Source organism: Dipodomys spectabilis, unplaced genomic scaffold, assembly GCF_019054845.1.
Source record: "Dipodomys spectabilis isolate Male_0828 unplaced genomic scaffold, ASM1905484v1 ptg000002l, whole genome shotgun sequence".
Lineage (NCBI taxonomy): Eukaryota > Metazoa > Chordata > Mammalia > Rodentia > Heteromyidae > Dipodomys > Dipodomys spectabilis.
The window spans coordinates 6144390-6161534 of NW_024870679.1; positions in this window are offsets into that span (position 1 = coordinate 6144390).

Below are 17145 nucleotides of genomic sequence, written 5' to 3' on the forward strand. Positions count from 1 at the left end.
GTGAGTAGCAGAGGTTTATACAGGATGCCTCTGAACAGAGCAAACAGTCCCAGTGTAAAAAGCAAGTAGATAACACCATGAGGACTCACACATGGAGGCCAAAGGAGGATATACACAGGATCAGATGACAAAGGCTCAATAACCATGTTCATATGACCTTCTAAAAAAGTATTTTAATGAAGTAAGCACTAAGAGAAGGAAATACTTTCTTTTGTAGTTGCTTTTGTTGGTGTCTTGTCTGATTCGTCTTTGGGAGGGTAAAGAAAGCACACAGAAAAAGTGGAACAAAGACTGAACAATTACAACAGTGGTACCTACTAGACACTGTAGAAATTGAATTATATATCTTGTGGATAGAGTTAGGAGGGAAAAACTGGGAGAGAGCAAAGGAGAGAGAGACAGGGTTCAAAGATACGTGTACTCATTCCCTGACTCATGTAAGTGTAACCTCGAGAGAAGCATTAAAATATATTTTTTTTTAAAAAGTGAGGATAAGCAGGTATTGGCTCCAAAGAAGACAGAAGGGAACATAGAAGCTTTGTCTAGGTTCACAGCACCCAGTTAAAAAATTGGATACAAGAGCTGCTAAAGTCTTGCACACAACACGTTCTACTCCTCTCGGTATCTTCCCAGGTTTTATTTCTTCTTTCCTGTGTTACTAAATTTCAACATTTGGGTAGTGTCAGCTATACGTGGAAGCTTCTCATTTTTGTCAGCTCCTAATGTCTACTTCTGTCCTCTTTATAGATGCAGGTTTAATCAAGGAATCTGCCTTTGGTCTTTTCTGGTTTCATTGCTTAGCTTATCTTACCTATTTGTGTGATTCTAAGTAGCCTGTTGTTGACTCCCTAAACTTGCATGGCTAGTGCTGAGAATTTCCCAGCTCAGTGGAGCAACTGCATCATATATGTAATCCACAAAAGTTCTCTATGCACTTCTAGTCTGACAGACATCTCGAACCCTTTCATCTCAAATTAAGTTTGCTCTGCTTCCTGGAGTCTTAATTTGCATGAAACTGTGGCATTGTTTAAATAGCTTTATAATCTAGATTTCTCTGTGCCATTGCTTTATCTCTTTAATTCATATTAACTGTGTTACTGGAATATTTTTCAGGTGATCTAGCCTCTTGGTTTAATTACTGGTGTCTTCACCTAGTCTTTACCTCATTTCCTCTTCCATTTCTGTAATATCTTTCAGAAATGAATTCCATGACTTACAGGATTGTTCTTACTCCTTCTGAAGTTATCTTCTGTATTTCCATGATAACAAGAACACCAAGACCATCACCATTACCAAACTCAGTTGGGTAAAATGATCTAACTAGCATTCAGAAACATAATTTTTTCTAATTATTTTAGTTCTTGCCCAAACTAGATTTGCTGTCCCTGTACTGACCTCTAAGATCTACCTTTATTCTTTCAATTTCAATGAAATGGACATAGAGAAGAAGAGAACAGTCAAAGATATTTGTATTGAACTCCTATCATCCTGACCTTCTGGGTGGTACTGTTTCTACTGCTTTCCTGATCTTCATTCTCAGATCAAAGGTGGGATGCCTTCAATCAGGATTCCTGAAATAGAGAAAGACTGAAAACACGGCCTTGCAAAGGGGGATGCTCAGATAATTATAGCTAAGGTTTTTTTTATTACCTCGCTGGAGTTTGAATGCATAAGTGATATTCCACCCCACATTTATGCCTTCATTTTAGCCAGTGTGTCATGTAGTCTTTTATTTGAAAAAGAACTTATTCTACATTCACCAAGATAATTATTATAGATATTATTCTCTATTCATTAAGCTATCAATTGATGTATGGAAAGAAAAAAAGCATGGTTTCTGGCCATAAAAACTTTTTATAGGTATTTCCCTCAAAAGATACATACTTATTTTCCTTGTTATCTGCCTTTTGAGTAAATAGAGGCATATATCTTGGGGTGAGTTGCTTAAATAGCAACTATGTGTTGATTCGATTTTTTTTGTCTTGCAAAAACCAAGAGAAGAAATTTTATTCAGCGTAACCTCAGGCATCTTCAGACCTATCAGAGTCAGGATTGTAGGTATGAGGATTTTTCCCTATGACATTGGATGATACAGACTTTTCCTTTTTGTTCAGGATATTGTAATGTTGAAATTTTCAGTTAAAGTAATGGGCATACTTAAAAGTAAAATATTAAGGGAGTAAAAGTGTAGGTAGCACATAGAATCAATGGAAATCCCATGATGGTATGTGAGAATCTTTATTACAGCAATTGGTGACTTAGAGGGAAAAATAAAACTATGGCAGCTTAGTGAATTGGTTTTGAGTCCCAGCTTGAGATCATTATAAGCAACCACCAAACCTTACTGGTTCTGTAAGTCCTACCCTTCTCCCAGCTATTCTTTCCTGCTATTTACTTTCCTTCTCGAAATTCCTAAAATCAAAACAGCAACAACAATGAAAACAGCTACACAGCTGAGTCCAAATAATCTTTCAATTCTTATCTTCCTCCAAGGAATCCAGGTCAGGCAGAGTTTAGCTTTATCAAGTACTTTCACATGAAGACTTGCTTACTAGTACTGACCTGATATGCTGATCACTGGTTGCCCACTCAGCATAACTAACATCATTTCCTCTGAAGTGCAGAGGTGAAGCCAGGTAGTATTTTCCCCAGAGTTCCTTTCTCTGAATGGATCCAGTTTAACATTTGCCAAGGAGTCCTGCTCATAGAAGATTTGGAAGACTTATGAAAAGGCAAAATCATTACACTGGAAGCATTGTTTTAGCCAGGCATGTGAGTAGATGAAAGATTCAGAGTGCTTTCCTGGCATGCTTGCTAGAATTCTCCTTAATTTTTTCTAATGTCACAAGGTTCCCGACTTTGATTCCAAATTGTCCACTGGTTGCATAATTCTGGACTCCCTTTATTGACATGCCATGCCTAATTCACATACAATCACTTTAAAAATTATTAATACCTAATAAGGCTACCTGGTATGCTTTTTTCTACCAACTCTTGATCTCTAAGAATTATCCAGGTTATATTATGCATATATATTTCCAATATATTCTCTCTCTCTCTACATATATATATAGGAATATCATCAATGATTTTAAGCATTAAATTTAAGAAGGATTATATTGTAAACCATAACATGTAATAAAAGAGAAAATTTGTAGGGTTGTATATTAAGAAAACAGGATAAGAATTAATAGTGGTCTGACTTTTGCAAGTCATAATGAAGGTATAGGAAGCCAGTTAAGTTTAAAAGCTATTTAGGGCATAGACTCAATAGAATTTGGTATTCGAGTCTGTGAAGCAAGAGAGTTTAAGAATCAACCCAGATGTCCCTCAGTAGATGAATGGATCAAGAAAATGTGGTATATATACACAATGGAATTCTATGCCTCCATCAGAAAGAATGACATTGCCCCATTTGTTAGGAAATGGAAAGATTGGAAAAAATTATATTAAGTGAAGTAAGCCAGGCCCAAAGAAACAGGTCCCATGGTTTCCCTTATTTGCAATAACTAGTATATGTCTGAGAAAAGTAGAAAAGGTCAGATAAGTTGATGTTAGGTGAAGTGAACCCCAAGGTAAATATTCGAATGTTTTTTCTTTCTTGCGATTGTTTCTAACATATTTATAAGATGATTTCTTTGTTCCTTTGTATGTCCCTCCCCCACAGTATAACCCCTGCTTTCACTGTATTTGATATTGGTATAATTTGTGGAGGGGAAGGGAAAAAACAAATATTTTAAATAGGGATACAGGTGGACCCATTGCAACAATGAGTTATACAAGTTGTTATGTCGAAAACGAACTTTACAACTTTGGCTTGGGTTGGGGAGGTGGGGGGGAGAGCAGGGGGGAGTGCGGGAGGATGGGAAGGGATGAGAAGGGGAAACAAAGGAGGTGGCAACAATGCTTGATAAGATGTACTCATTACCTTGCCCATGTAATTGTAACCCCTCTGTATGGTATTTTCCCAATAAAAACAAAGAATCAATGTGAGCCAAGCAATGTTGGTTTACACATGTAATCCTAGTTACTCAGGAGGATGAGTTCTGCTTATCTCAATTCAAAGCAAGTCCAGGCAGAAAACTCTGTGGGACTCTTATCTCTAATTACCTAGAAAATCAGAAGTGGAGTTGTGGTTCAAAGTGATAGAGTGCTAGTTTTGAACAAAAAGACCTTAGGCAAGTGCCTAGCCCTGAGTTCAAGCCCCATGACTGACAAACGAAAGAGAGAGAGAGAGAGAGAGAGAATGAAAGAAAGAAAGAGAGAGAGAGAGAAAGAAGGAAAGAAAGAAAGAGAGAGAGAGAGAAAGAAGGAAAGAAGAAAGAACAAACCAAAGAATCAAGGGTCTCTGATTTCTAAGTTGATCCAGGAAATACATGGAAGTCTCATTCATTAAGCATGTTTTGGATGAAGATTAAGAGATTAAAAATACATCAGTATTGTTCAATGCAACAAAATATTTGGACTTCCAAGAATTTCCTTATCCTGGTCCCTACTTCCAAAAGACTCCGCAGATGTAATCAAATCATTTATACTACAATAAAGAGATTATCTTGCACAATTCCTATGCAATTATAAGAAGGCATAGCCAGAAGATCAGAGGCTGAGAAGAACATTGGTAAGTAAGAGTAGAGAGTGAACTGAAGAAAGCGTTGGGCTGCTGGATATTCCTTACAGCAACCAGAAAGAAAATAGCCCTGCTAATGCCCTGCTTTTAGGACTTCTGACCTCCAGACTCTACAGTGGTCAGGAAACCTGTGTTGTTTTAAGCTCCTGCCTTTGCACAATTAAAATGATAGAGGCATGGTGAGTTTTCTAGTATCTATGGGAAAGAGACATCTAAGGTCTTGCAGACACTGAGACACATGCGCAGAAGAGAGAATGGGCCTGGAATCACCAGGACTGAGGAGGCACCTGGTATCAATGAGGACGGAACATGGGAGTATGGAATGAAAAGAGTTCCCTGGGAAGGATTCAAGCAAACCACAATCTTCTGAAATGGATGCTAATAAAATGAAATGGTATGCAGCTCTTAGGGAGAGCATGGAGGAGGTAAGGAGGGTGAGGGAACACCATCGGAAGAAAATATTTTAACTATTGGATTTGGTTAATAGTGTTAAATACTACCAAGAGAAAGTATCTAAAGCAAGTTTAGATAAATAAGTCTTTTATACAACGGTTAGGAACCAATAGGGGAATATTTAATAAGGAAAGAAAGAGTGAACACTGAATGAATAAACTGAACAAATGAACAAGCTAGCTTGAGTGGAACTAGACAGCGGTCACTGGTCACTGCAGATGCTTTTCTTGAGGGACAGAGGTAGGGATGAACACAAAGTAAATGCAGAATGATCTCTTAGAAATGAGAATAAATCATTTCTCACTCTAGTCTGAACTCAAAGTACTTTTCATGACGATTACAGATTGTGTAAAATTTGATGCATGTTAATAATGAACAAGTGATTTATGGAGGTTTCTAATTTAAATATGAAAGAAACTTGCTAAATTATAAGAAGGAAAAGCAGTAAAATTGAGAGTAAAAGTCTAAAAATAATGGGATATTTTAAATTAGTTAATAATTTTAACAATTGCATTAAAACATCCTCTGTCTAAAAAAAAAGATGCAAAAATAAAAATACCTCACACCAACAGACCAAAACAAAAATGAAACCAGAAGTTTACTAATCACAAAAAAACTTACAATAGTAGGAAAAAACAAAGAGTGAGTAACAATGTTCTACAAAAAATGTACTCATGACCTTAGTCATATAACTGTAACCCCTCTGTACAGCATCTTTACAATAAAATAAAATTTGAAAAAAGTGTAAAATATAATTTTTGGTAAATTAATAGTGAAATTATTGGCTCAACACTGTGAGGTGAACATGATAATCACTACATTACAGAAACCAGCTTAGCTCAACAGAAATGATCAAAATAAAATAATATTTTAAAAGGTTGAAAGTATTCAACATATTCAGTTCATCAAATACGTCTTTTATGTCCAGGAACTTCATCCAATAAGAAAGTTTAAACATTGAGAAATAGAAGGCGCAAGTGCCATCAATTTATTATTTAACTCACATTGAAATGTGATTAACTACATCTCTACCACATCATAATCTTGGTAATGCAAATTTTACAAGTTGTTTCATGTGGGAGAATGTCTTACATATTGAGCCATAAACTAAAGGAAATTATGTAAAAGATAAGCAAATGACTTAAAGAGGGGTGATTTTGTTTACATGCAGCTAGCTAAGAGAGCATACATTTTATCTATTTGGATGTGGTAGGGGAGGGGAGGAAAGAGAAAGAGACACTACTAATGTATGTATGTATTCATATTGGAAAGTGTGCATAATCTATATGGTATAATTTGGTGTAACCAAATTTTATTAACATAACATTTTCAAAATATTGTATTTGATTGAGCCACGTATTTATGTATTATGTAAAAGAGAAACTAAGCTGTGAAATATAGCACCAAACATCAGAGATTAAATTAGTTAGTTCTGTAATTCCAGTAAAATGCACACAGGAGAAATGAGATGGAAGCATTTATGGAGGTGAATGATAATGGGAGACTGTTGGCAGTGTGCTCAGAAAGCCCCAAAGCAAAGCTAAAGAGAAGATTTAGATGCTTTCTCGCATGAAAAGATAAGAGGAATAATCAAAAGTTGTTCTTCAACCCCATGACAAACTAGGCATTTTCATTGAATCCTTCCTGAGATAATTATAACTTGTAAATACATAAACTGGAATAGTGATGATTGAACTGCAAGTGTCACCTAGATGAGCAACAGCAATGTCTGAGAAGATAAGCTTGAGTGAATTTGGGTCACTGAGTCAAAGATCATCACTTGTATGAAAACAAAACCAAAATGCATCATATTAAACTGAGAATGGCACATATGTAGACTGATGTAGACTCTTCTACAAAAGTCAGATTGTGTCTTTTAAGATTTAGTCGCATACTAAATATAATAAACCGCTTGTGGTTAATATTCTATCATTAGAATGCAAATAACGTTTTTTGCTATTTAACAAAGCAGCTTATGAATATGGTGTATCTTGATCAATGTCACCCTTTTAAGATGTTCACCCATCCCTCCTTTACTTATCTTTCCCTCACTCTTTGTAATTTTGTAGGATATACATTGAATTCTTGACTACATTCTCACCCCTTTTGTCCTCTGCATTTGTCTACCCTTTCCCCTTGACGCCACTCATTTCGAGTACTCCCTTCCTGGTGTTTATTTCGTTGAACTTTGACTTTGCTTTTCTAAGGAAAATACTGATAATTCTTTAATCCACAATTTTCAAATTCTTACAAGAGCATTCTCATGATGACTGAATCTAATGTAATCTTGCAACTGTATATTATAAGTGATACCAGTAAGAAATTTATTCTGCCACTTTTAATGTACCTTCAATAAAAGTTTTCCTAGACTTAAAAAAAAAACTTTTGCAGAATAAAATATCTGTTCAGCATTAGCCTGATGGGTACAACAACGGCCTTCATACAGGAAGAGGAGATAAGAAAATTCGGGAGTGCTATGCTTATAATCCTAACTTTGAAAAAAAAGAAGAAGAAGAAGCACATCCACAAATCATACTTGTTCTTGAGAAAATAATGACCCCATTCTCTGACTGGGCTCATGCCTAAGGAAGCCTTTAGATAATGAGCTGTGCTGGGGTATCTGCTCAGTGCTGTCAAGAAAGGAAGGGAGAAAATGGTAAGACCGAGAGCTGTAAGTCCTCTTGAATGCAAGCTCTGATCTTTAAACTAGGTCAGATCTATTATTTCAATTTAAAATAAAGACAGCTCAAGAACTAGAACTTTTCTGGAACAATGTTGTGTTAGAAATGTTTGGCATGTAGACACATTCCTGATAAATCTATTGATTCCTCTCCTTTGGAGAGGGCAGGTCTTGATATCTATTAGTGATGACCTTACAATGGTTCATAGATATACACATCTTCCAATTCTAATATTGCTTAATGTTTTGAAATGTTAGTAATGTTTATCATCTATATTCTGGGAGACAAAAGTGCTATTATAAATACCTGCACTCTAATTTAGAAAGCATTAAGAAACGAATGATTATATATACATATAAATGTAATTAAGAATACTTATATATATATACTTATATATATATATACATATATATATATATATATATATAGTTAAGAACATTATTTGTTCTTACCCTACATCATTTTGGGGGGGGGGTCCGGTCATGGGGCCTGGACTCTGGGCCTGGGTGCTGTCCCTCAGCTCTTCAGCTCAAGGCTAGCACTCAACCACTTGAGCCACAGCACCACTTCCGGCTTTTTTCTTTTTGCTTATGCGGTGCTGAGGAATCAAACCCAGGGCCTCAGGCATGCAAAGCAAGCACTCTACCACTGAGCCCCAGGTAGTATGAATTTGTGTGTGTGTGTGTGTGTGTGTCTGTGTGTGTGAGAGAGAGAGAGAGAGAGAAAGACAGAGAGAGAAAGAGAGAGAGAAAGAGAAAGAGAGATGGTCCTGGGGCTTGAACTCAGGACCTAGACCCTATCCATCAGTTTGTTTTTGCTTAAGGTTAGTGCTCTACCACTTGAGCCATAGCCCCACTCCTGGCTTTTCATTGGTCAATTGAAGATAATTAGACTTTCTTCCCCAGTTAGTTTCAAATTGACCTCCTCTGATTTCAGCCTCCCAAGTAAGTTAGAATTACAAGTGTGAGCCACCAGTGCCCAGCTCTAAGTTGTGTTTTATCTTCACTAGACTCGCAAAAGTGTAAGCAGCTTTGGTTTTTTTTCCCACTATTTTTCTGATAAGATTCTAGCAATCTCTGTAACATAGATGTAACCAAAATTTATTGAAAGAATGGGAAATAAAAATTTAAAAATGGAGGTATTGATAAGGAGAAATTATATGGGCTAATATGAAGTCACTTTGTCCATAGAATTAGTAGTAGTTAATATTATGGTGATAAGAAAGATGTGATGATGATGTTTATATTAATGGTTATATCAACAGAATTCAGTCAAATAGGTTAAAAGAGAATCTATGCCTGGATGATTTCTTGAGCTGAAGTTGGGCGAGGAGTTCTAACATCTTGTCTTAGTATTGAAACTACCAGCAAGAAGACTAATTAGCTGGATAATTACAAACTGGGTAAAAAATGTTTAAAATTTTATTCTATTGGATAGTTTTCACCATGGCACCATCAAAGCCAAACTTGACACTCTGTAGGGAAACTTCAAATGCATCACCAAAAAGTGACAACAATCCTTGTACCAATGACCTTGTATCACAGTTCACCCATTTAACACATGGTTTTCTGTAGTATTGCACAGCCTCAATTATATCAAACAGAAAAATAAAACAATTTGTAGCTAGACCTATCATTTCATCAAGTGAAATCCTTTGCTTAATTTAATTACTTTCAATTGCTTTTGTTGGAAGGCTATGGCAATCTAGTGGAGGTTGCCTGGTGCATCATTAATTCTGTATATCTTTATCACAGTGCCAATATTATTTATTCCATTTTCAATTCTCCAGGTCCTTATCTCAAGCACTGACAGCTGTTATGACCGCTGGGCCCACTTTTCTTTTATTTTTTCCCCTTGACTAAAAGGGCAAGAAACAGCTGTTAATTCTTTTTAAGTTCTAATAAGGGATCTGTTTTCAAAGACAATCCAATGTCTGCGATAGTGTCTTTTTCTATATCGTTGAGTGTCTCCTTGAAGAAATAATAACTTTCTACTTATACAAGAAGCTGGAACTTTGCAATTGTACTTTGACCTGAGAATCAAAAATCCTCCATTGCCTTTGGGTGAAAAGCAAGTTACTCAAGCCAAAAAGCAACAACAACAACAATAAAAACAAACAAACAACAACAAAACCCCAAACAATTATGAAAGAATTGGCACACAGGTTCTGAGTTGTAACATTTGAGCAGTGATGATTTCCCTGAAGAGTTTTGAGTTTCCAGTGTCCATTCATGCTCATCTTTCTTGCATTCTTGCATATATTTGTGGTGTTTGTGTCTATGATCACTTTCAGGGAACTATGATGGATAAAGATTTGACATGACACCTTCATTTTTAGAATAGTAATTTTTCTTCCAATTCCAATAAAATTCAGAGGTTTTTTTTTTAATAAATGGAGTTTTCATGCTCCTCACATTTTTATTACATCGATTTCCTGTGCCTGCTTTCTCTTGTATAGAGGGACACTCCCTATCAATTGCAAACTGTCACTAAGCTTACAAAATATAACATTCACTTCCTCACTGAGTCCTATTCAATTAAATTCATCACATAGCAACATCATAAATAGAAAATAATGCAGAAGCAAAGACTTGGCTATTCATACTTTGAGAGTAAATTCAAAGGAGCTAGATTAAAATGATGGTGTTGAGGCATGTCTTTTCAAAAATAATCTCTGCTACTGGATGAATCTAATTCACACTTTTGGAAGAATTGCACTTAAAGATTTATGTTGTCAAAACATATAATTCAGTTTGGTAGTGCTGTATTCAAGTGTATTCCACCATTATTTCCAAAATATTTTAAACCACATACATTGGGTTTATTAACATAATTTTTCATACCAGAAATAAGAATGGAAATATATCTTTCGTGTCTCAATAGTAAGTCTGGCTAACACAGACCCAATAACTGACCAACTAGTGTGCTCCTGGGATAATGAAACTCCAAGATGTGGTATTTCTCTCTTCCATAATCTAGCTTCTTTGCTCTGCTTTTAGAGTTGGGGCTTTTCTAGTATGTCTTTCAATAACTATGAAAGAAAATTAATTTTTAAAACAAGGAATGGATTTTGAGGCTTAAAGTTAATTTGTATTATTTTCCCCACATAAGAAAAGTTGAATATATCACCTGTAAGAATTCAGCACTCATAGAAATATATCTACCATCTACAGCTAACTGATTTTCAACAACTCTGCTGACAATGTGTAAGAAATTGTATTGGGAATTGGATATCCACACACAGAGGAATGAAGCTATGTGCCTATGTCCCATCAATTATGAAGAGCAACTCAAAATGGTTAAAGATTTAACAATAAAAGCTTAAATTATGAACTATTAGAAGAAAACATAGGCGATATGCTGTAAGTCATTAGAGTTGGAAAGCACTCTTTTTTGGATGAGAGCCAAGTGCAAAGTGAACAAAAACTAAAATAGACAAATGGGATTACATAAAAGTAAAAAGCTTCTGCATAATGAAGGAAATGGCCAACAGAGTACAGACACAACTTACAGGATGGATAAAATACTTGTAAAAATATATACATTTAATGCCAGCAACGAGAAGATCAAGACTAAACTCAGGAAGGCAACTCCATTTGTAAAAGCCTCAAATTTAAAATATATAGGAATTAGGAATTAACCAAAGATGTGGAGGATCACTATTAGGAAAACTTTAAAAATCTGAAAAAAGAAATTACAGTAGATTTAAGAAAAAGGAAAAAACAAACTTCCATGCTCTTGGATTGGAAAGATTAACATAATGAAAATTACAATACTGCCCAAAAATATCTAAAAATTCACTGCAGTACCCATCAAAATTCCGACAACATTCTTCCATTATATATAGAAAACAATCCAAAAATTCACATGGAATAAAAAAAAGACCCTAAATAACAAAAAAAGGTCCTTAACAGGAAGAACATTATTGGAAGAATAGCATCAAAATCAAACTTCACATTTTTATTACAAATATATAGTAATAAGAACAGCTTGGTACTGACTCAAGTATACACCTGAGGATCAATAGAATAGAATGGAAGAACCAGAAATGAACCCACAGACCTAAAGCCACCTAATATTTGATATGGAAGCTAAAGACACAGGATGGAAGAAAGACTGCTTCTTCAACAAATGGTGCTGGCAGAATTGGCTATACACATGCAGAATGTTAAAGTTAGATCCTTATATATCACTGTGCACTTTGATCCAAATGGATCAAAGAAAACCATGAAACCATGAAAATTTTACAGGAAGGTGTAGGGGAAACAGTAGGCTCTCAAGCACACGTTGAAATGTCCTAAATAAAGATCTAGAATAACAATAAATTATAGAAAGACTGGATAAATGAGATTGCATCATATTGAAGAGTTTCTGCATGGTAAAAGACATAGCTAGCAAGATAAATAGAAAGCCCACAAAATAGGAGAAGCTGTTTGCCAGCTATGCATCAAACAAGGGCCTTATATCTAAATATACTTAGAGTTCAAAACATGTAAATCCACCAACAATAAACTGTCAAAGAAACAACAGTCCAATTATTAAATGGGCTAACGAATTAAAAAGAGACTTCTCAAAAGAAAAAGTAAGAATGTCCAATAGACACAAGAAGAAAAGTTCAATATTTCTATCCATAAAAGAAATGCAAACCACAGCAACATTGAGATTCCACCTCACCCCAGCTACAATGGGCATTATCAAGAAAACTAAGGATAACAGATGCTGGCAAGGATGTAGCCAAAAGGGAACACTATTACACTATTCGTGGGAATGTAAACTTGTTCATTCATTTTGGAAAGCAGTATGGAAGTTCCTTAAAAGACTAAACATAGAGCAGCAATCCCACTCCTGGGTATTTATCCAAATGACCACAAACCAGCATGCACTAAAGTTGCCAACACAATCATGTTCATTGCAGCATTATTTAACCGTATCTGAGATACAGATTCAACCCAGATGCCCCTCAGTAGATGAATGGATCAAGAAAATGTGGTATATATAAACAATGGAATTTATGCTTCCATCAGAAAGAATGGTACTATACCATTCATATGGAAATGGAAAGATGTGGAAAAAATTATATTAAGTGAAATAAGCCAGACCCAAAGAAACATAGGTTCCATAGTTTTCCTCATTTGTATAATAAAAGACAAAATATACACTTGGACATGATAAATTATACAAGAATCTAGACATTCACACAGTGAAACCAATGGAGGTTATTATTAGGAGAGGATTAAAAAAGTTCAAAGATATGTGCATATGATCACATAAATGATGTATATTGAAGTGAACTCAAAGAAATGGAAATGAGCTTTTATGTAATTTTTTCTCCTTTGTTGCTGTTTTTGATATCTGTACTTTTTGTTTTGAATATGTTTATCTGATTGAAGAGGGGAAGGGGAAGTACAGAAAAGGTGGGACAAAGGGTGAATTAATTCCTCAGTGGTACTCACTAGACACTATGTTGAAAATGAACTTTACAACTTGTTAGGGAGGGTAGTTGAGAGAAAAAAACTGGGAGAAAATGAGGGAAAAGGTAACACTGTTCAAAATAAAATGTTTTCATTACCTGACTTACATAACTGTAACGTCTATGTACATCACCTTTACAATGACAATAAAAAAGAAAAAAATGTAATACATATGACAAGAAATGGATAATCAGAATACAAAAGAAACCCAAAACTCAATGGCAAAATGATAAATAGACTTATTGTTTAAAAAATTGGCTACAGAGCCGGGCGCTGGTGGCTCACGCCTGTAATCCTAGCTACTGAGGAGGCTGAGATCTGAGGATCACGGTTCAAAGCCAGCCTGGGCAGGAGAGACGTGAAACTTCTATCTCCAATAAACCACCAGAAAACCGGAAGTGGCGCTGTAGCTCAAGTGGTAGAGCGCTCGCCTTGAGCTGAAGAGCTGAGGGACAGCGCCCAGGCCCAAAGTTCAAGCCCCATGACCGACCAAAAAAAAAAAAAAAAATTGGCTACAGAACCTAATAGACTTCTCAAAGCAGTTGCCCTGGAACACATGAAAAAAATGCTTACTATTACTGATGATTACAAACAATGCAAATCAAAAGTACAATGAACTGGGTGCTGGTGGTCATGCCTATAATCCTAGCTGCCTAAGAGGCTGAGATCTCAGGATAGCCATTCAAAGCCACCCCAGGCAGGAAAGTCTAGGAGACTCTTATCTGCAACAAAACCCACCAGAATACAGGAAGTGGTGCTGTGGCTCAAGTGGTACAGCACTCTCCTTGAGATGAAGAGTTTTGGGATGGTGCTCAGGTCCAGAGTTCAAGCCCCATGACCGACTAAAGAAAACAAAATCAAAAAAAAAAAAGAAAAGAAAATACAATGAGATATCACTTCAACATAGTTAAAATAACTATTATCAAAAGACGAGATATTCAGTGCTGACAAGAATGTGGAGTTAAAACAACCAACCCTTCTGTACTGTGGAAGGAAATACAAATCAGTCATGAGGGAAAACAATATGGGGGTATCTAAAATACTTAAATATAGAACTACTATATATCCAAAGGAAACTATATCTGTATAATCTACACTCCTATGGTCATGCAACACTGTTCATCATATCCAAGATACAGAAACAATCTCTGTCCATCAGCTGGTGAAGGATCAAAGAAAATGTGGTATGTATATAAAATGGAATTCTATGTGGACAGAAATATGAAACAAATCCTGTCATTTCCTCTGTGATGAGAGTTACAGGGGCAGGAATATCAAGTGAACTATTGCACAACCAAACTCCTAAGCAGAATGTAAAAATGTTAATCTTATAAAGATGGAAAGTAGAACAGTGGTTATGAGAGGCTATGAAGAAGGAGGGAAAAGGTGGGGAGAGGTTGATAAATGGACAAGCAGCTATATAGGATCAAGACATTCTTGTGTGGTGTGTTTTCCATACTGGATAATTATAGATCACAATGATATATATTTCAAAAGCTAAAGGAAAGGATTTTTGCAAACCTTTATCTTAAAAATTATGAGAAATATTTGAAGAGATAGATATGTTTAATCCAATTTAAACATTACACATATAGATATTGTCTCAAAACATCACATGCTACTCTGTCAATATGTATACGTTTTAGGTTTTTATATACCAGTTGGAATAATTTTTTAATTAAAAAACAAAAATTAGATTAAATAATTTCCATGCTAAATAATTTGGAGAAATAAGTTAAAATTGATAGTGAGGAACCTGAGCTCTAAGTCACATAAGGAAAAGGCATGACATGGGAACATTTAATCAATGGAAGAGAAGACAAGAACTATATTTACTTCAAAGAAAGACCCTGCTGGATGTGTTTTTTTTTTTCTATGTGGCACATATGCTCCTTTCCTTTAATTCATTATTCTATAACATTTTAATTTTCATCTGCAATATATGGGATGTATTGTTTTATTGTTCAGTATGCTCATTTACAACTCTTTGATGAATTATGATTTTCAAATTTATTTTAAAAATGGTTATATTCTACTCTTTTGCCTTATTCTGTGGTTTCATGTTTCCCCTTTTCCTATGTCCTACACCATTTTAACTGGTTTTGCTGTTGCTCTGAAAGTTGCTCATAGTTATGATATTTTAAATAAAATAAACATATATATAGGTGCATAATACATTCCATATAAATCATTGACTTACAGATATGTATGATATATATGCATATATACATATCAGCAGATACACAGGTGCACACACATATAAACATATGCATGTATATGTGTATTTGTATAATTTATTTAGTGGTTCTAAGTTTTGAACATAGAGCTCAGTACTTCATAGGCAGGTGCTCTACCACTGAGCCTGGCCTCCTGACTTGTTTGCTCTGGTTACTTTTGAAATATGGCTTTTTTTTTTTTGCCTAGCCTGTCCTGGATGACAGTCCTCCTATAATTGTTCCCTCTTGTAACACAGATGAAAAATGAGCACAGACACCTGGAGTCAATGATTGAGATGGGCATTTTTGTAATTTTTCCTTTCCTGGGTAAACTGGCCTATAATTGTATTCCTAAAACTAACAATGTTTATATCCTCCTCTCAAATACGTCATATACTATGCTTTGACTTTCTTCTTGCTTTCTTCAGGCTACTCCAATTTCCACTAACATGTTCACATTGATATCCTAGATAGTTTATCCCTAGAGAGTTCAGATTGTTGTGTAGTTTTAGCTGACTTCTGGGGTGTGACCTGGGAGGGAATTGTGGGGCCTATCTATTCCTATTGTATGATGGCTTCTTCTTATTCATATTTTTCATTGCCCCTGAAACTTCTTGCTATCAGCATGGCTGTCCAGGGGGAAGGAGGTTATTGTGACAGTTCCACATATGTAAGCAGCATCTGAATCAACCTTACACCTCGATCACTCTTCCCTATCCACCTCCCCCTTTTTAAAACAATTCCGACAGGTTTCATTGTTTTTCATACATACAAATAAAGTATGTCAGCTATATTCATTGTCATTTGCCTATTTTGTTAGCCTTCCTTCCTTCCTGCTGATATTCATTCCCCATGTCCATACAATCTTATTTTATTTACTGTCATTCATTTATTCACATGTGTGTTAATGGCACCAAGGGGTTTCGCTATGATATTTCAGAGGTGCATATATTATCTTTTGCTCAGAATTACCCTCTCTGTTGCTTTCTCTTCCTCCAAGCCTCTAATCATCTATTAATCAGTACTGTAGCTTTCATTGTGGTCTTAGGCTATTATCCTACTTAGTTGCACTGTATTTTAAAATTATTTTCCCTTTGATATTTTCCCCCTTCCCATTCTACTCATCCCTCTACATAGTTTCATAGTTAGATGCATGTCTTTTATATGTATGTATATATAATATACATGCATAAGTACAGATATTATGTATATTGTATTTATATACCTACAACACACATATAGTGTGTTTATGCATTAGTTTATGAGTGTAAGAATCTATACATATGTACATATCTAAGAATAGTTATGTCGTTTAGGTTAAACTTCCATATGTGAGTAAAAATTTACAATATTTGGCCTTTTGTGTTTGACTTCATCAAAACTCTTAAAATTGGGTAACTTATATTTCCTGATTGGAACATGCAAGTTAGAGTATTCAATGTTTCCTTTCTTAAAAAAATACCTGTTATGTAGCGGTTAACGGTAGTCACTGCTGCTCTTTGCTTTGTTATATGTGGGCTGTTTTTTTAGGAAATATTAAATGTACTTTCACAAATACATAGTTTCATGCGTCTAGTTATAGGAGGGAAAATTTTATGAGGAATAAATGCGATTGCAACATAGAAAGGGGAATGAAGACATCAAGATAATGTTGTACAGATATAAAAGTACTTGTATGCCCTTTAAACTTTGAGATA